A 21,180-nucleotide genomic window follows, 5' to 3' on the forward strand; every position below is an offset into this window, starting at 1 on the left:
AGCTATCTCAAACTGATTTGTATGATTCAGGCTGGGACAAATGACAATGTTTTTAATTTTAATTGTTGAGACATTGCAAGAGAATCACAGAGAAACATGAATAGATCCATACCACTTGAGATTTTTATTTTTTTTATTTTTTATAGCATATGCTTGATGATGACCTTTTTGAATAGGAGAGTCGGAAGACGCGGGCCGAGAGGGGTCCTTCTTGAGGTTTCAGCTCAAAGTATTTCAGTTAAAAATTTTCTATCTGTGCCAAAAGCTGGAGATAAGAATTACAAATCTTTTCCTTTCAGCTTTTTCCCTGCAGGGGTCGCCCTTATGCTCACGAATCAATTGCCTCCATCTAAAAAATTTTTTAGGAAAATTAAAAATCATAAATAAAAGGAGAAAATTATCTTAATCCTGCCCAAATATTCTTGCATTCAGAAATAAACACTGAAACCTCCACCAATAAACAGTACTTTCCGCACTCTTAGGTGCACTGGATTATACGGCGCACCTTCAATGAATGGCCTATTAAAAGAAAAACATACATAGGCACACTGGATTATAAAGCGCACTGGATTATAAAAACCATCTGAGAACTCATCTTCAATGAATGGTCTATTTTCAAACTTTTTTCATCTATAAGGCACACTGGATTATGAGGTGCACCGTCGGCTTTTTTAGTGCAGAAAATGCTGTATTTCTCAATACTAACACTACAAAATATTTCAAGAACATATTAATGTTGGGGTGCTGTAGTCTCAACTTTTGCTAAATCAACCCACCAAGAGCTGAGGTGGAGTAACACTGGAAGGGCATATGGGAAAGAGAAGCATCACACAACACTGATGCCCAGTGGCTAGTGGACCTGAGAACTAACCACAGCAGCCTCCCAGAACAAGAACCAGTAACCATATCAATAACAGACATCCAAGAAAGAGTGTCCTCTTGGATAAGAGGTGTAACTTCTAAAAGAAAATTTCTTGAAGACCAGCGAATTGATTTAAACAACTTTGGATTACCATGACCTGGGCGAATGAGAACCTACACAGACAAGAGGAAAGGGTACCATTCACTTAAAAGTGGAAGGAACATGAAAAGAATCCATCATGATGAATTTACAGTCTTGTCTGATGCCTGTACTTTCTGCAGAAATCAGTATAGCTTCAAAGGCAGGTTCTGATAACATCTACAATGACAGATTTCATGACAACGCCAGCACAATTGAGAAAAATCTCCCACACTCTCCTCTCTCCATCATCACTAATACACAGTGATCAAATTCAACTCAAAACAATAGAAGGCAGATATCTGTGCAGTCAATAGCTCCAAAAGTTGGCAACTTGTTTAAAATGATTTAGATGAATAAATACAGCAGTATGACAGGTAAGAGGAAAACCAGTAAGGAATGAACAGTCTCTTTAAGTGACAGCTTCCTGTAAGTCCCTCAGGTCCATTACTAGCTTGAGGTCAATAAGACAGGGGAAAAGGGCCAAAGAAAGGGAGACCTCTAATGTAACATGCAGTTGACCTGCAATGCTGAGTCTTGATATTTGTATGCCAAATGTCAGTGTGCTCCATAGCAATACGATAACGAAGGCTGCACGCAGAGGGAATGCCAAATGAGACATCTAACGCAGAGGAAAGCTCAGAAACTGAGGAGAGAACTAAGGCATGTAATTAAATTAGACATAGATGGAAAGACTGCTTGCCAGCTCTGTACTTCAGTACTCTTACTTATCTAGGCTGTGAAAACGCAGATGGACATAACATCTGAATAGAACAGAATTCTCAACATATTCTGTGCAATATTGTCAGAATGTTTTGTCCTCAACTACAGCAGGTTTGTCAGTTTGTGGGGAATGTGTTTTAAGTAACCCTGTTAAGCCGCATTTTGTAATAATGGTGCACTTTATAATAAATAGTCCAAAATGTAATAACTTTTTCATTTCATTTTGTAATAAAGCCGCATTTTGTATTAAACTACTGCATTTTGTAATAAACTGCCCCAACACATTTTGTAATAAATTTTGCCACATTATGTAATAACTTATGACATTTTGGACGTTTATTACAAAATGCACCGTTATTACAAAATGCGGCTCAACAAACCCTAAGATGAAGTTTGCAGGCCCTGCTTTTATTAAAGCAATTGATGGTGCCATCAAGTTTAAACTCAAAAGTATAATTTATGTCCCATTTATCAATTCTTGATGTTGGCACGACAATAGACTGTGAAAGATTTTTGTTATAACAATAATACCATATATAGGCCCAAGTTTGTTCCACTAATGCAGTAATCTATATTATTTACCAGTTACTATTTAGAATAACAATTAAATTCAAAACTATATACATAAAAGAAGGCTGTGTTGTCACTATGAGGTAAAAACTTTTGAACATACGTATGGGTAGCTTGTCGAAAAAACTTGGATAAAGTTTTTCAAAGATTATAATGAATTAAAAATATACGTAGATCCAAGTTAAATGTATTTTGAATTAATTCAGTATTTATTTTGTTATTACTGATCTGTGATCTGTTCTCACACTTCTCTTCTCGTGGGTCTGACTAATGACATCAATCCTTCCTCTCTTAACTATGCCAGGAAACAGGATAACAGATTAACAAGGTAACTAATTAAGAAGATCTGTGTGCAAACTGCAAAGAGCTTTACCTGAAAAAGCTTAGAGAAAGTCAGTAGCATGGACGTAGGCATTTTTAGATGCTCAACCATACCTAATTTTTATATAGGTACCCTTAAAATTCATAACAATATGATACACAAAATGATTATAGTGTAGTTATTTTTAGAGATCATTTTAGCCTTCCAATATTTCATTTTGAGAAAGTTATTAGAGATTGTATAAGCACCTATAAGTTCAAACAATGGCAGAGAAAAAGTACAAAGTTTAATGAATTTCATGCTACAGATTCAAAAGGCAGATAGCTCAAACTTTAGGCAATTAAAATTCTGAGTCCTGAAGATGTCAACCTGATAGAGAGAGAAGACAAAGCTATAAATATATTTTTTGCTGAGTCAACAATGAAGCAGATAGCAGCAGACAATGTGAGTAAAGTTATCAAAGAGATCACAAATTGAAACTTCCAGAATCAATAATTTTTAGTCAAACATCAAAACACTGTTTCTTTCCCACAGCACAAACAGAAAAAAGACCTATATTCTCATTAAAACAAGTTTTTCTCAGAGCAGGATGGTCTCATTCTAAATCCAAAAATATGGATAAGAAAGTGCTTTACTTTGGAAATGGATAATAACTTTACTATCATGCTGTAAAGCCTCACCAAAATCATTCTACACATCAATGGAATACTGTTGGCTATGCTACAGTAACAAATTATACGACCTCTCTTTTACAAGGGGTTAGATGGGTGCTCATCCTATTCGAAAAAGTGAAGGCATAAATGAATTCAACAACTATAATGGATTTTTTAATGACCTTGGGCTACCTGCCACTCCAGAAAAAGTACTGGTTTCTTTCTTGCCATCATGACAAAGAGTATAGGTGATACTTCTATAGCATTTACACAACGTGACTCATGCACTCTTTCCATTACTGAAACCTCTGAATGTTTTCAAAGCTGTTTTAGTTTCTGATTGTTTTCTCTTACCGGTTTTCCGTTGCTCAGGTGCACAGAATGCAGGGATATCCTGATTGGACAGTGACTGAACATGTGTGATGCTTTTCTGTTTGTTCCATGATCGGGTGGACTGTCCTTGTGTGACTCACAGTCTGAAACAGCCTATTTTGAACATTCCTCCTCACATCTACTTTGCTTTGTAAATTCATGGTCATTATGATTGAGACTTTGCCTCAGGTTTGGTACATTATTTTTAGGCACCAGGATAGGCCGCCAACCTAATCGCACGCTTCTGAAGGGAGCATTGCGCAGCTAATTGAATAGAGGTTTGCTAATGTTGAAAGGGTTGAATATGTCTGCAGCAGTGTTCCCTCTAAAATGGGCACCTGCGCAATTTTGCACTGCTCGCACAGTCTCAGCGCACAAGAAATGTATGCTGCACATAAAATAAATTTTGATATAAACGTATATATGTATCATGTCTTCCAGAATAGGACCCTAAGCCAGGCCACTACTGAACCTCACCAGCCAAAGCAGCACTCTTCCCATGGCTAAAGCAGGACCCACACATATGACACACCGCACAACTCATGAAGAACAAGGTTTTTGTCTTTTTCATTTGAAGTGTGCCAAATCACTTATATTTAAAAGTAAACTAGTGAAAATTGCCACTGTAATTTCATTATTTTAATAAACCATGTATCTTTCTATGATCCAAGGTTTTAAAGTGTGATACTGGTGTGTGCCCACAGTGCGCACATCTGATGTTGGTCACAGTGGTTTGTGAGGTTTGTCCTGACACATTAAAAATTAGAGGGAACATTGGTCTGCAGAGTTCCATTTTTCCTTTTCTTGAAAATAATTTTGAGGGGTGAAGCACATATTGCACTGATAATTCCTTAAATAATTATTATTGCGGTAAATTAAAATGGAAGTGTTAACCAGTGAAATTAGTGACTTAAATAGGGACTTTAACTATTTTTTGGGGACTGTTTGTATTTCCCGCAGTGCACTAGCGTTGTGCCCAGAGTGTTCCCCACCTCACGCGGTGGTAATCTGAAGATGACTGACTGACTGTATTTCAAATTCCCATGAAATCCAAAGCCTTCCAAAGTTCTGCTCTTAAAAATCACCCCTGACTTCAAAGATGAGCACTTGCAACTGATCACACACTTCAGAATAAAATCAATGGGTAGTTTTCAGGGATATCTGATAGATGGGGGAGTGTTTCCATGAAAACACACTGCTACTGTTCAAGATCTTCACACTTAATTCACTCTTTAATAGGGATGAGTGAGTACACCACTATCTGTGTCTGTATCTGTATCTGTTCAACCATCGGGCGGGGCTTAAACCGGAAGTGAGTGTGGTTTAACTGGAAATGGGTGGGGCTTAAATATACATCATTTTAAGTGTGAAATTGATATAGATTGATCAGATGTTGCTATAGTTTATTTTAAAACTATCTACAGAACAGCCTCAAAATTGAGATTCAATCAATGTTTTTGATCACAAAAGTAAGAAAACTATTGACAAAACAAGTTTTTTATGAACTCAGAACGTGAATATTATTAAGTGTATGAATGGATGTTTACAGAACAGCCTCAGAATTGAGATTCAATGCTTCTGATCACAATAGTAAAGAAACTCTTTACAGAACATGAAGTGCATTAATGAATACAACACATGCAATAGGAAATTATGAACTACGAAGTATGCATGAACAAGAATTGTCATATTGAACACAGCTTTCTAATTTTTTCATTTTAATTTTTTTTTAATTTTTATAATCAAACGTTTTAAAATTATTTATTTATTTTTACCACCTAATGTTCTTGCAATTTTTTTTCACACAAAGTTAAACAAAGTTTATTTTAAAAAAAAAGGTATTGGCTAGTTTTACTCGTATCGTGGTCGCACTTGTCAAAAATGTGTTATTTTTGCTGGATCCTTGTCTGAAACGAGTGCCTGACTCAATCCTACTCTTTGCCCAATCATAAAATATTTTGGGCAGCCTATTTTATGCTGAACGTTTCTTTCATTGTTAAGGTTAGGTATAAATAAGCTAACAGCTGGCCTAGAGGTCTTTAGGATGATTTGGAAACCCATTCCCATTTGCTTGACTGTGAAGCTAGTCCAGACAATCTGTGCTTTAGTGTTGAAAAGGTCAAATTACACATCTTAAAATACTCGGCTTACAGTAGGACCATCTTCCGTAGGCCCAGATTTTCTGTGTCTTTAATTCTTGTGTTTAAAATACAGCATTGCAGTGGAGTTTGACAAGATAGGAAATGAAGCTGTGTTCATCATTGCCTAGGCAATGCTTTGTTTGTGATTTGTTTCCTTTCAGGGATTCATAGCCACAGTCTTTAGAAGGTTGCATAACTGTCTATGAATGGAACAACAAACAGCTCAAACAGCTGAACTCATTTATTAAAACCTCTTTCGGTGCTTGGTTCTAATAAAAGTGGCAAAAGTAAGGATATGGGTTGAAAATCTTTCAGCTTCTAGAGAAAAATCATCTCTGACACTTGTGAAATTGCAAATCACAGAGTCTGTATGAGTGTTTGACTGTGTGAGTGGTCGAGAGTGTGAGTTGTGTGTCTGAAAGGATGAACAGCGAACATAGTTTTTACATACAAAACAACAAATCACAGGGGTCACCTGTGTGCGGCTTTGTGTATCCTCATCTTTTAAAACACATTTTGAAAAACAGAAAAATGGTAAACGCAACCAACTATTATTGCAATTCACACAAAGAGCTCTCAAACTAGTCATTTAAAATAATTTTAATCACATTAATTAATAAGGAATGATATTCACCACAAAATTATACATCTTCTAGAGCATGTATTTGCAGTGACCTGTTATTATTTTCTCCTCATAAACTACAATTAGAAATGAGTGACAACTTTGCATAATAATGGTATCTTTGACAACAACGGAAATGCAATGCATTGCGGCCCTTGGCTCAGTGGTAGAGCCGGCAGTAGAGCAGGTCGTCCAATGTTTCAAGATCGACAGTTCGATTCTCACCCAAAAACACCTGGAGTGTCAGCTGATAGTGGGAGGTGTCAGCTCACCTCCGAAGCACTGCTGAGGCCTTGAGGAAGGTGCCGTCCACAAAGGGGCTGTCTGCCACTCTACCCCCCCCTATATGTGTACAGGTTCCTTGTGTGTCATTGTGTGTTCAGGGCCTGTACGCACTAATATATATGCATGTGTACTAACTAGAGTGTGCCACTAATTTCCCTGCGGGGATTAATTCAGTGTATAAAATAAAAAAATAATGATAATAATTTTAATTCTTGTCCTCCGGAGCAGAAGAATGAGCATGACTGACCTTGACTAGGGCTGAGTGGATGTAGGGTTGCTGGAAGGTCACGAATCAAGAATGGACCTGATTCTGTGTTTTATTATGATTCACCTTGCATCCGAAGGCAGCCTGTAATGAGACGGGATATGTGAGAATATGATACGGTTTAAATGCTATATAATGAGAAGACCCACAACACCCTCTCAAATGGCTCACTGTGACTGAAATGATTGAAATGCCCTGAGTATCATTTATTGGCTTATTTCGCCTTTAGTGCTCAGCTGGCTCCATAAGGCAAGCAGAGAGGGGAAGTTGAGTGCATGGCCATTGAACAGTGGGCCAGTATATGGAGACAGATGTCTGTATGGGCCCAATGTTAGCCTTGGCAGAAGACCCTCCGCAATAGATCTGTTATGTGGCAAACTGTTCCTGCTCAGAGACATGGGGCCACTAAAACAAACACCAATACAGACATTCCCCTGTGTCGCCTTGGCAGGAGTTGCCCTCTCCTGCCCTCCAGTCCACATCCTCTGCCTCTACTCTCTTCTCCACCGCACTCTCTCTCTCTTCCTGTCTCCAAATCACTGCTGATCTGATGTCCAGCAAACAGTGGAAAAGCCCTTTTTACAGTGACAATAGAAGACAGAAAAGTAGTGGAGGCTTAGGAGGAGGAGATTAAAGGCTTTAGCAAAAACTCCTCAGAAGGAAGATAATGGTGCAACTTCGCAGTGAAAACACAGTGGTAGAGTTAAAAGGAGATGAAAATAAACTCCTGTAAAAAAACAACCACGTCAAAATTATTTAGCATATTTTTTACTATTTTCATTGAACAAATACAGGTGAAATGAACAACAATTTTATAAATATAAGGGTCAGTTTCAGTATGGTAGAGGCATTCCCTAGATTTTTTTTCTGGATCCTGGTCCAGATGGCTTCAGGTGAGAAGCAAGGTACACCCTGGTGCACCCACACCGTTCTTGGCAGGGTGACCAATAAAATATATTTTTTTAACTTTCACATACATTAATGAAAAGAGGGTGCATCCCAAAATGTCAAGAAATTGTTCTTGTCCTATGAAGTGTTGTAGTTGAGAAGAAAAAAGAATATATTAAATTATCAATGTCAAATAGTTTACAAATAATGTCAGCATTTTTTTGTCAAGTAAATTCGATCTATAAATTAAGTTTGAGTCTTAATCCTAGTTCCACTGTAATTCCACTGTAATTCCGGCACTTCTTGCCTTTACTAGATTTGCTATTAGAGAAAAAGTACCTAGTAGCTAAAAAATCTGTATCATGTGAAACGTTACAGACCACTGATTAGTATATGCACGGCACACACGGATTGTCCTGCATCAGAATGCAGCCAATGTTAAATCAATTACCAGACCACTCAAACTAACATACAGAGAGCCCTCATTACAGATTTTTGGTAGGTAGTCACGTGATACCGTACGCGCATTCTTTTGGCTGATGGCATCCGGAAGTGTGCTACCTTCCCTGAGTCTGGGAACGCACCGCACTTCCATGAGACACAAAAGTGCTTTAAACAGGCGACAAGAGGGTGGGCAAAGGTAAAACAGATAGAAGGTCGTTTAATACGAGTATGGGGAGGGTTCTACCAATATACTCTATATGTATATATTTTATGTATATAGGGGATATATATGTATATGTATATATATCCCTTTTTTTAAAGGAAGGTGTGATTGCTCCGTCTTTAATAGCTGCAGAGAGAATCACGAGTCCTGTTGAAAGCTACATCATAGTAGTTTTCTTGGTGTCCACCCGACATTAGGAGGTACATATCTAACTACAGTAAAAATTAACATTTTGACAGTGTAGTTTTACAAAATACACCACTTCAGTTTTATGAATGCTTTGTGTAACATCAACATGTTGATTATTATGTCTTTCCATCAATTAAGATTTCACAATTTTAAGCATGTAAATATAATTTCGGATGAAGTGCTCCAGCCGTGATGTAAAGTTGTAATAGACTAACATGAGGATTATTGTATAATATTCTAAATACAAACTGTCACGTAAATGAACTGTAGATGTAAATGAAGCATGATCACTGCTATTGACTGGGGGGCACCCCAGAGTGAGACCAAGGCAGTTGATGAGTGTCTATACTGAAGATATTGACCAGTACTTGTCACGCTCAATGGAAACAATCTCATTGAGAATAACGAGCCATCGCAGTACAAAGAGGAAACACAATATCACATGACATCCTCTCTGTGTGAAGTTTATATTCCACACACAGCTGCTACAGAGACAAACGGGGAGAACAAATTAATGAATAGAGAATGACACAGGGCATAAAGAGGGATCAGCATGTAAATGAGAAAGAGAGAGGTGGAGAGATAAATAGAAATAGATGCACCTGGTAGGGAGAGGTTGATTAATTGTTTGGGAAGAGGAGGAAAATAAAATAGGCAATAGAAAGTAGGACGATTATGGGTTGCATTGGGATGTGGATGTGTGGATAAAATGAAGAAGATAACTTGAAGTCAGAGGGTGGAGTGTAAAGGAATGAGGGATTGAGCAGCAAAGAAAGTGAGAGTTTTGAGGAGGGAAACATTGCAAACTAAATCACAGAATTCATCTTCTGGTTTCAAACAAACCCGAGTGTCTCCCTCTGATGATCCATCATCAGGCATTCCTACATTCCACCTGCTAGATCAGAGAGTGTGTAGTCCTGGGTGAATGAACAGCCTGATAAATGAAGGTCAAAACTAGACAAAGTGCCCACTCTAAAACCGCTGCTGTGGGGCCACAAGGGCCAGGTGAACCATTTACTGCAGTATGGCTTGAAAGTACCTGTTCAAACAGTTGGTCTTTGTCTCATCTCTCAGTTGTGTTTAGAATTTTGTTTCAATCAGTTGAATTAATTAACAAAAAAGAAGTTTATTTTGTGTTCACCTTGTCCCAGATGCACCGCAGTTTGTCATAGCCAGAGATGATGGGTGCGAACAGCTGTTGCTGTACATATATTGGACTTTTGTGTGTGTGTGTGTGTGTGTGTGTGTGTGTGTGTGTGTGTGTGTGTGTGTGTGTGTGTGTGTGTGTGTGTGTGTGTGTGTGTGTGTGTGTGTGTGTGTGTGTTTGTGTAATGCAGAGAGGTAGATATCTGCAGCTTAGTGTTCAGTTATGCAGAACACTGAAACACTAATCAAACAGAAAGACAATCCGCCATGACTACAAGCTGGAGCAATTGCTGTCACACATTTGATGGGCTTCAGTTTCCTGTCTATCTCTGTAGAAATACAGCTAGTCTTCAACATACCAACACAATTGGTTCCTAGAAGCTATTCGTACGCTGAATTGTTTGTAAGTCGTTATTTATTAAATGTCAATCTGTAATCCCCATTTTAGGTCATTTAAATGCCATGACTACGCTAAATCCCGAAGATTACCAGTAACAATTACAGGACATTAAAACAACATGTAAATGAAATAAAATAGGACAAATTGCTGCAGATGAAAGGAAGGAAAGTCACATGAAGTTTGACATCAGAGCAAACTGTAGACTTCGTCTTATATATACTGAGTTGTTTTGATGTGATGTGAAATCTTAATCTACTGTATGGTTTGTTAATGTTACGCTGCTCGGCATGGGTTGCAGCAGAAAAAGGAGCTACAGCAGTCAGATATTGTGGCAAGCAGTTATCCGTTTTTATAAATGTTATTATCTTGAGGACTACCTGTGCCAAGAACAAAATAAAATGTAACCATATATAGGGTCAACAGTCTAGCGCAATGGAGAGTGTGGAAAAGAGGTGAAGAAGCATGATGGAACGGGTGGAAAAAAGTGTCAGGTGTGATGTGTGATAGAAGAGTTTCAGGTAAATCACAGGTTTCACTGTGGTGAGACCAGTGATGTTGTTTGGTCTAGAGACAGTGTCATGGAGGAAAAGACAGGAGACAGAGCTGGAGGTAGCAGAGATGAAGATGCTGAGGTTCTCTCTGGGAGTGACCAGGAAGGATAGGATCAGGAATGAGTACATCAGAGGGACAGCACATGTTAGAGGTTTTGGAGATAAAGTCAGAGAGGCCAGAGTGAGATGGTTTGGACATGTCCAGAGGAGAGATAGTGAATATATTGGTAGAAGGATGCAGAGTTTTGAACTGCCAGGCAGGAAGCCTAGAGGAAGACCAAAGAGGAGGTTCATGGATGTAATGAGGGAAGACATGAAGGTAGTTGGTGTGAGAGAAGAGGATGCAGAAGACAGGGTTAGATGGAGGCAACTGATTCGCTGTGGCGACCCCTGAAGGGAAAAGCCGAAAGGAGAAGAATATGACTGACAATAAGTGAAAGGAAGACAAAGTAAGTTACCAGCAGACAGTACAAGTTCGTTGGAAGGATTCATGAAGCTTGACTTATCCGTTGCCCCTGATTTTCATGAACACAATAGCACAATGAAAGGGGGAGTGGGGGTGCACTAGCGAATAGGCAGCTTCTCGTTCATGAGCAAGTTTTTGCTTTTATCACAATTAACTAAACAAGGACTCAGCTTAATAAGGCTAATGAGGAAGTGCTCCTGAAACACTGCCAACAATCTGTCAGTGGAGGCATTTTCTCAGACATTAAAAGTAGTGGACGCTCAAACGCTCATTTTTAATTGTCATGATTGGACTGAAAAACTAAATATGAAATTATGACTACTGAAATAGTACTCGAGCTAAAGACAGTGATATAAAAAGAGAGGACATTTGAACTATTCCACTTAATTATTTCACTTCACCCAGGTAGACCAATCAATATTATTATTTCAATGTCAAGTCAGTGCTTTCTGACCAATGACGGTAATCAGGGTCTGATCCCTGGCTGTTGATGAGTCGTTTCCATTTCCATTATCATCATCATGGCTTCGGTTGTCTGTCTAATCTACCCCATAGTGATGCCTTAAAGTTTGATGATGCCGTGGATAATCAGCAATTATCCCTGTTATAAGGGAGGACACACACACACACACACACACACACACACACACACACACACACACACACACACACACACACACACACACACACACACACACACACACACACACACGCACAGTGAGAGAGAGGAAGCGAGAGAAAGCGTGAGTGGTTCTGTTCTTGTCCGTTTACATGTGCACATGAACTTGAATGTGTTTTAATGATGTTAGCACATATTATCTTTGTTTATTGGCTTTAGTGACAGTTTGTTGAGACAAAAGGATACAGTAAACACTGGCAAAGCTATGCTCCAGTGGAATCTGTAAGCAACTACAAAAAGGGTTTAATTCAAAACATAATTGTATTAACATAAAATTAACTCCACTGGTTTTAATTCTAATTCATAATTAAATTCAGGTAGGACTCGGAGGGGTTGGTACTCATCTGTGTATGCCTGTGGAGCAATCTCATAATTTACATATTGCCCTTTAAGCCCATGATTTGTTTCTAAGTTATGCATGAAGAATAATTGGACTTCAGAAACAAACAAAAAAAAAAGAGATGAGATTCAAGATGAAGTAAATGATAACGTTTCACTGGATTTTGAGTTAAACATTTCAGAGTAAAAATGACATGACATGACATATGACATGTCTATAGAAGGTTCAGGGAATTAAATTGTAAAGCTCTTAAAATCCTCCACCTTCTTGATCTCTTCTCCCTGTAACCTCACTCTTCCACTTGGGTCCTTCTCATTCACACACATGTACTGTGTCTTACTGCGGCTAGACAAACCTCTACCTCTCTAGCTTCTCCTCCACCTGTTCCCTGCTCTCAAATCAAAATCCACAAACATCATAGTTCATGGAGATTCCTGTCGAGCCTCATCTGTCAGGGACCAGCACAATAAGACACTACCTTGTGCTCTCTTGCGGCTACATTTTTCACTTACTTTCAGTAATTTTTTAAAATATAATTTCTATGTATTATTGTATTTACACAAAACTAAACAGTTAACAGTAAAAAGGGACTGAAAACAACAATGAATGAATGAATGATATAATTTATAGCAAGAATACTACTTTTTGGTTGGTATATCATTACCAACTATTAATAGCTATATTCTATATTAATTACTATATCCTCAGCTACATAATTGAGGGCAGTCAGTGATTAACATGATTGCATTACTTACCATGATCATCATGAGCTTCTGACAAGATGCTGGAACCTAAAGAATACTGTATATTCCAATGTGTTAGAAAATGATGACAAGGGCCAATAGTAATTCCATTAAACCTAATTCCAAACTCATATTCGTGGGACTATAAATTCCGACAACTTGATTTTTAAAACCCAATCATTTAAATTATTTTTCTGGATCTTATTTTTCCAAAATCTGATGGTGTCAATTTCAATCCTCCCATAAAGATTCAAGGAAAGTAATTCTGTAGTATTTTCATAAAACTGTTGACCATACAAACAACAAATAAACATGGGTGATAACAAAACCACAACCACAAGAGCACTTCACAAAAATGTTAAAGGCATAAATAACTAGCATAAATATTTTTTTCTCTTAAAATGTCACCAATACATGAATCAAGTAATTATCATTTCAAAAAATCATTCATCCCAATCACATATACAGTCTGCCTGCTGTCCTCTCCCTGACGCTCTGGCAGTTTTTGAGTTTTTGGGCCAGTCACAAATGCATATGAAAACAGCAGTGGAGAGAAAAGAGATTGTACGGGAATACATTTAATCACTTTCATACATGGTACCAGATGAATGTCCATAAAAACAAACACAGACACACTGCACACCAAGTAGCAAGTCTCACTGCTCTAGCTAGACTTTGAGTGAAAATTTCCTGAGTTACACCAGAACATGCAAACAAAGCAGTAGCTCCTCGGCAAACTCAACCGAGAATACACACATGGAAGGACATGCATGGAAGCACAGACAGACACATAACCACAAAGACACACATACACACACGCGAACACACAGACACACACACACACAAACACACAGATCCCAGGTGATAAAGAGGGTGAAGGCCTTGCCAAGGAATGTTGTTGCTTGATATTTGCAGAGGACTCAAACAGAGAAAGTGATAGATCAACCAGGAATGTACGTATGTGCACAACCAGGATGTAGCCGAGACCATTTGTTCAATTTAAATTCCGTTTTTATTGTCTTCTTATTTTTCTACACTATAGCTTTTAGTAATCTTTTAAATATCTTGACATTCTATCAGTGTTACATAGTCCTGTTTCGTTGTAGTCAGGTAATCATAGAAGAATAAAAATAACAGATAGGTTTATGGAGATATTGAAGACCTTTTGGTTCAGATAAGAGTAATGAACCACAGTGGTGCAGCAGCAGCTGAGATAAGTAGAGTGACTGTGGACTAGCATGAGGAAGACTGCAGGAAAAGTTACACAGTGGGTTTAAAAGCTTTGGGAATGTCAGTCTTTTTGCTGTAATTCTAAATGGTAAAATGGAAATCTTCAAATAATCTCAAATTATTTCAGTGTGTGTGTGCGTGTCCAAGCGCGTGTGTGTGTGTGTGTGTGTGTGTGTGTGTGTGTGTGTGTGTGTGTGTGTGTGTGTGCGTGTGTATGTGTGTTTGTGTACATACGTATCTGCCAAATAATTGTATTATAAGCCCTGTGCATTCATGCGTGAAGCTGATTTTTAATATGTGTGTGACTGGACCTCCATGTTAGTCTGTGGTTATTATCAGAATATTAATACTGGGGCATGATATCATCTACCAGATTACCAGTTAACATCCACTTTACAAAGACTATACCCATGTAAGTGCTGTAAGTGAAGCCGTGTGCTGATGGGTGACTTGACTAACCTTTGACTATGCTTCAATAATGAAAGCAGGAAGTAGCAGTAGAAACCTGAATGCCCCCATTAAAGTAATAATAATTTGAATTATGACAATCAGGAATTACAGTCCATGGTGTACACGTAACACAGTCATTAAGTAACTGCTACATTCGAAATAATGTTATGAAAGACCATGACAGTGAGACATAATATTGTGGATTTCTCTTTCTATCTCTCTCGCTTTCTCTTTCTCGCTCTGATTCTTGCTTGCTGCAGATTTTTCACCAGGTCGCTATGGTAACTTGTGTTTCTTTCCAAGCTCACTTTAAATGCAGTAGATTTGACATTTCTCCTTTCTCCATTGCCTTGTTCTCCTTTCCTGCCCATCCATCTGTCTTCCTTTCTCGTCCTCACCTCTCACCTTGTCAAAGAGCAGGAAACAAAAAAGAAGCATTCGTAATCCCCTGAAACGGGATTGCCTTCCATGGCCATTAACTCTTGACCCAATTTGCAAATAAAATTTGCTGTTGTGTATTTGTAAAATAATATATTTATCTTTGCTGTAGCAACTAATGGGAACTAATCATTTACTATCATGCATGTACCCATGTTCACATGATGTGCTTGAAGTGCATTAGTGTGTTTTTGGAGCTTAATCACCTCTCTCAAGATTTACTCTTGCGTTACATTTACTTCTGACTTTCAACGGGAGCGGACGTCTTTCTTCTGTCTCCTGTTTCTTCTGTCTCCTGTTGTCGCTATCTGGACAAGTCATACTCATACTGACTCTCACTGATTCTCTGAAAAATGACGAGAGGAAAAGGTAAAAAAAAAAAAAAGGATACCCTAGACCAGATGGTCTCTTCTATGAAAGAGTTAAAGAGTGACTTTGATAAGATATGGAGTGATTTTGATAAGTTGAGGAGTGACTTTGATTAATTAAGGAGTAACATTGATAAAAAGTTGGAAGAAAAGCTAAAACCGGTGCTAAACGTCATGGAAGAAATGAAGCACGAATTGAAAAAAATGCAGAAAGACGTGGATGTAAAACACCGAAGAATTGTTGTCTAAGAATAGGGACAACAAAGAATGGATGATTTGGAACAAAGCATTCTTATGAATGATGTGATCATCACTGGAATCAAAATCAAGCCGAGGAATTACGCACATGCTATGGCCAGAGGTGATGGAACTAAGCACAGTGCTGACATCAAGTCTGTGGAGCAATAAGTGAGTTCTCAACTGAGGGATCTGGAGATAACTATAGATCCTGACCAGATTGAGACATGTTACCCATTACCATCAGGAGGTAGGAAACCACCTGCAGTGCTGATAAAACACCAGAATCGTAAACACAAAATTGCTCTTCTGAAACAAGGCTTCAAACTGAAAGGAAAAAATGTCTACATTAATGAGAATTTCACCAAAAAGAATGCTGATATCGCTAAAAAAGCTCGACAACTGAAGAAAAATAGGTTGAACGACAACACCTGGACAAACAACTACAAGATCTTCGTCAAAAAAGGGGGGCTTTCTCCAGAGCAGATGAAAACAATGGTGATCAGGAGTGCAGAGGAGTTGGTGAAATATGAGCAATAAAGATGGACAAGAATTGTTACTACACCAAAAATCGGAACAAGAGACTCACTTCAATCGTGGGAGCTCTACACTACTTTTGGATACGTCAAGTATTACATGGAATAGTTGAAAAACAATTCAACATCATCAATGTCAGAAGCATGGATTAATGAACAAAAAAAACCCCATGGGTTTCTGCTGGGAGGGATAACATTAAGTTTTAGATTTTAAAGAGCATGTTGATATCTTTTGACAATATAATAGCATGTGTAACTGTTAAAGTGTCTGTAACAAACTGGTTAATTCTTGGATAAACATTATCTGATGAAAGAGGTGAATTGGATCACAATATTCTTGTGAAGAACACTGGCAGGGTCAACTTGTTTTGACTATCTATGATGTTAACAAACCTTGTGTTCCTAGGAAGAATGTAAACATGGTCATGCTCTAGGTTATATCTGGGATAAACACTAATATCTGGAAGTGGATTAGAATATGAAAGTCTGTCAAAATTCAATTGATGAACTGGTTGAACACATTTAATGTCTGAGTTTGTTGACAACATATTGTAATGAGAGGTGTTTGTTGACTCTGGGGGACGAGAATTTCACAAGCCTAATGGCTTCTACCCGTCAGCCCGTTTTTTTTCAGATGTTGTTGTTGATGCTGTAAATGTGATGAAGGTGTGAAGTCTGTTATATCAGCACGTCCCAAAAAAAAAAAAGTAAATAACTAAACAAAAACGTTTGGGGATTGCAGCTACAGTCAATGTGTGACTATTTGAGGCATTTCCCATCACTGGTTTCTCATGGTGAATGAGTCTTGTGGGTCTCCACTCCAGCAGGGAAATAAAACTGCTAGTGTCAGACTGGCTTAAAAATTAACGAAATTTGAATGTTACTGACTCTGTAGGGACAGAGTGGAACAATATTTTTTTCCTGCCTATTCACTATATTGGGACTATGAAAAATAGAAAAATATTGGAAAGTGGTTCTAATTATTTTGGATAGTTTCTCTTTAAATTACCCCTCAATCTGTGTTTTTTTTTGGCTCGTTAATTTTGTTAATTTATAGTGTACTAGTAAGAAATTATTTTAAGATTTCTTGTGTCATGAAAAGCATTGAAACTGACCATTTTTTTCTTTTTTTATGCTCTTTGTCTATTTTTCCCCCATTGTCTTCTACTCAGTTGTGTGTTGACATCCTGCTACACTGTATTTGTAATGGAATACCATAACAGGTCTACCGGAAAGACCACATTTACAAATATAACCATAAAGGTACTACATTCCCTTCATAATTTCATAATTTAGTATAATTCTAAGCCTTCCTAGGTATAGCTTAGGAAGTAAATATAAGAATAAATGAAAGAAAATGGGCCCTAACAAAATACTGATGAAATCATATGAATTACTGGAACATATTCAACTGAGGACCTCATTCCTTGTGAACGTGGAGATTGATCATTTGTGTGGGAATTTTAACTCACAAAATTTACATATTTCCAAGGCATTAAAGCAACAGACAGTTCTACAAATCTCATACTTTACCAAGTATAATTAATACAAGTAAAGGTCTTCAGAATGTTTTAAACGCAACAGGTTTTCAGTGGCCACAGTGCTCTGACCTTAGTACCTAGTGCTGTCACTGAGTGATAAATGCTGTACATGGCATTCAGATTTAGGGACACACTCAATGAGAGACTCAGCAAGCACTGACCTATAAACAGAGCAAAAGTTTGAGAGGAGCATCTGTTCTGAAAACAAACTGTACACTATAGCCATTAGGAAGATAGACTTGCTGAAAACGTACATGCAGATAAGAGGATCATATTCCTATACATCCTCTTTCCAAGCAATAACCTTTACCTTATGCATCAAATATCTTTCTCATACAATTGAAAACACACCAGAATTCTGATGCATAACCCTAACCCCATGGGAAACCACTTTATTAATGAGGTCTGAAACCGACCTTATAGGCAATCTGTTTTCCTGGATTTCTGTTAGCACAGTGATTCAGAAATGATGAGCGCCCTCTCTCTGCGCCCGTCCTTCCCATCTGTTTCTCCTCTATATCTCATCCCTTCTACTATTTTCTCTCTCAAACACAGACAAACATACAAATGATTCCACAAAAGCATTGTGCTGAACACTAATTACTCCTCCCTCTCAGATTCTATTATGGCCTCATAAAGCTGTTGTCTGATAGTTCAGTAGCATTGCGCCACTGAGAGTTGAGAGGAGACAGAGATGTGCTGCCTCTAAAAGGGTTGTCTGGACCTTTGCCCGGCTATGAGATTAAATGCCATGAGAACTCTGAAGAATGTCTGTCCAATAGCCACTTAGGTCCAAACATAGACAGACAATGGGGTCAACTTCAACCTTGACCTGATAAAGAAAAATTCATATGAGGTATGTGACAGAAACAAATTTATAAAATTAGGAGGAGTGTGTTAGCATTGTCTAAAAAATGTTCAGTGAATCCAGAACCAAAGCGAAAGCAAATGATACAAATTACTAAATAGTCACTATTGCAAAAATACTGATTGAAGGGAATTCCATATTTGGGTAAGGCCGACATCCATAACTACGTCAGATGAATGAGGTCTTATTGTCCTGTGAGACAGCACTAGGCATCGCTGATTCATATAGTACATGCACAAGCACACAAAAAGACAGACTTATATAGGCTGCATTTATTTCTGGAATGTTTTGCAGACTCCCTATTGAAACATAAATCCAACAGGAGGGCCAGTAGTGCAGTAATGAGTTTCTCTATTTTTATTGTTTTTGGCCAGCAGCTGAATCGTGATCAGAGTGAATGTGCTACTGAGACACAGAGCAGAGAGGAGGTACTGCTGAAAAGATGAAACATATTTTTCTGACTGCAGAGGGAAAGATTTCAAAGACAAACCCCACAACTCAGTTTTAGCACTTTCAATTAGGTGAGACCATATTATTTGAAATTAAAACACAATCATTCCATCAGGCGTGTAATGACCTAGAAAGACACATCAATCAATAAAATCATTGATATTGCTCATAACAAAGCTGGAACAAATGCATTGTTTTATATGCTCTCATGTGGTTTGGTTTTACGTTCACATTTGTGCATGACTTGTGTTTATTTCTCTTCATCCAAAAGATTTGATTCTACTCGTCAATGTTGCAGGCGATCAGACAAACACGTGCCCCAGGAGCGGAAGCTAATTTATACAGAATTTGTTCCAGATTTTAGCAGCATGGATATGGCAGCTCCTCAATCAATGCCCAACTGTGACTTTTGATGTCTGAGCCCAGCCTCATAGAGACCAGTGAGCTCTTTTTGCATGTAAACAGCAGGTTATAGCTGCAATTGAGCCGTCCATCAGCTTCAGGATAGCTCAGCCTGCCGTTCTCACTGATTATAACAGAGCCACTTAATTGAGTTAACCACTGCTGAGTGCTTGGGGCTGTTAATAAGAGTGCAATGGATGGATGAAAAAGCTAACTTTCTGAAAAAGAAGTGGTTAGATATTCTATAGCCTTAGGTGTGTGTGCATAGGTGAAGAGCACTGTGTAAAGCTTTGACAGAGACCTCGTCCCATAAATCAAGTTTGTGGCACGGACCACAGTCAAAGACAACATGAGTGACATGAGTTACAGTCACAAACATCTGTCCTGTTTCCAGCTCTGTTAGTGATCATAATGGTCTAACTGGAAGTAAGCACGTAGATTGATCTGATTCTTTCAGGTGATACAGCAACATCACACAGACCTCTAAATCCTATAGAAGAGTGGATGCTTTAAATATCTTTTCTGGGGAGACAAAAAATTCTGATAACAATGCAACACATGTCATGTACCCTAAAGACTGTTGTTAATTACCCAGTATCCCACAAGACCCAGCAAGAGAACAGTGTTAATTTAGAAAACCAGTCTTTTGTGACTGTATACACAGGTTTTCACATTGACGAGTCATTTTGTAACTTATATAGAGAAAAATTAAGCTCCTGTATCATACCAGACTGACACAAACAATCATTAGTCAATCGTTGGTCTCAGCACGACATGGATTTTTAAGAGAACTTTTTATAAATTGAGGGTTTGAACATGAAAGACGAAATCAAGAATTGTCAAATCATATTACGTACATCAAAATACATTAAACGAATGCCGTTTAATTTGACTAGCAGAACAGAGAAATACTGTATGTGTTCAAAGAAAATCAACCCAATGTAAAAAAGACAGTAGTGGGTTCCCAAATCTTGTTGATTTAAATTTGTTTTTCATGAGATTTTGTCCAGTAGATATTGGATAGAGCGGTGGCGTCCTGGGACATCCATGTTAATCGATGAACTGCGTTTGCCAACAGAGCCCATTTGAAGGTAAAACATGGACAAAATAAAGTCATTGTTCATTTTCACATGACCCTGAACTGGCCAGCACAGTACAAGTGGAAACATGTGGCTTTATTTGTCCCTTGACTGACTGTGGAGACCAGGTTAATGATTCATATAGCCTGACCAATGAAGAGTGACTGACTGGCCCAACAGAGGTCACTTAACATTGTTTTTGCTTAGAAGGACTCAATGCCCATGAAAAGTCAAGTGAAGTCACTCTTTTTTATGTGGCCAAAAATGAAAAAAATCCTCTCAGTGGGCTTAAAGTTAAATCAATATGCATTCTGTATTTTTTTTGTTCAATTTTGCTCATTAAAATGTTTCAGGCAAAACATTCATTCTCTCTTGTTTTGTTAAACCCTAAGGGAAGAAACATAATTTGTTCTCAAGCCACTATCAGTCATTCACATCTATCTGCTCCACCACATGACATAAATCATGCAAGGGTTCTCTGGATAGGAACACAGTGTTCAATTACTGTTAGGGTTAGTTATCCAGCAGCAGACCTTTAATCATAGTGCACATTCTTCTA

The 21,180-nt window shown here is 38.1% G+C and overlaps 1 protein-coding gene across 2 annotated transcripts in view; it reads right to left on the reverse strand.

Annotated features, from left to right (window-relative positions):
- Positions 1–21,180, reverse strand: part of shank3a (SH3 and multiple ankyrin repeat domains 3a) — a 183,565-nt gene that overhangs the window by 156,887 nt on the left and 5,498 nt on the right. For both annotated transcript variants that reach the window (XM_068313426.1, XM_068313427.1), the window contains exon 2: positions 6,936–7,037. The gene's annotated coding sequence lies outside the window, so the exon portion shown is untranslated. The remainder of the gene's footprint in view (positions 1–6,935; positions 7,038–21,180) is intronic.

This window comes from Antennarius striatus, chromosome 4 (assembly GCF_040054535.1).
Source record: "Antennarius striatus isolate MH-2024 chromosome 4, ASM4005453v1, whole genome shotgun sequence".
In the NCBI taxonomy this organism is placed as follows: Eukaryota; Metazoa; Chordata; class Actinopteri; order Lophiiformes; family Antennariidae; genus Antennarius; species Antennarius striatus.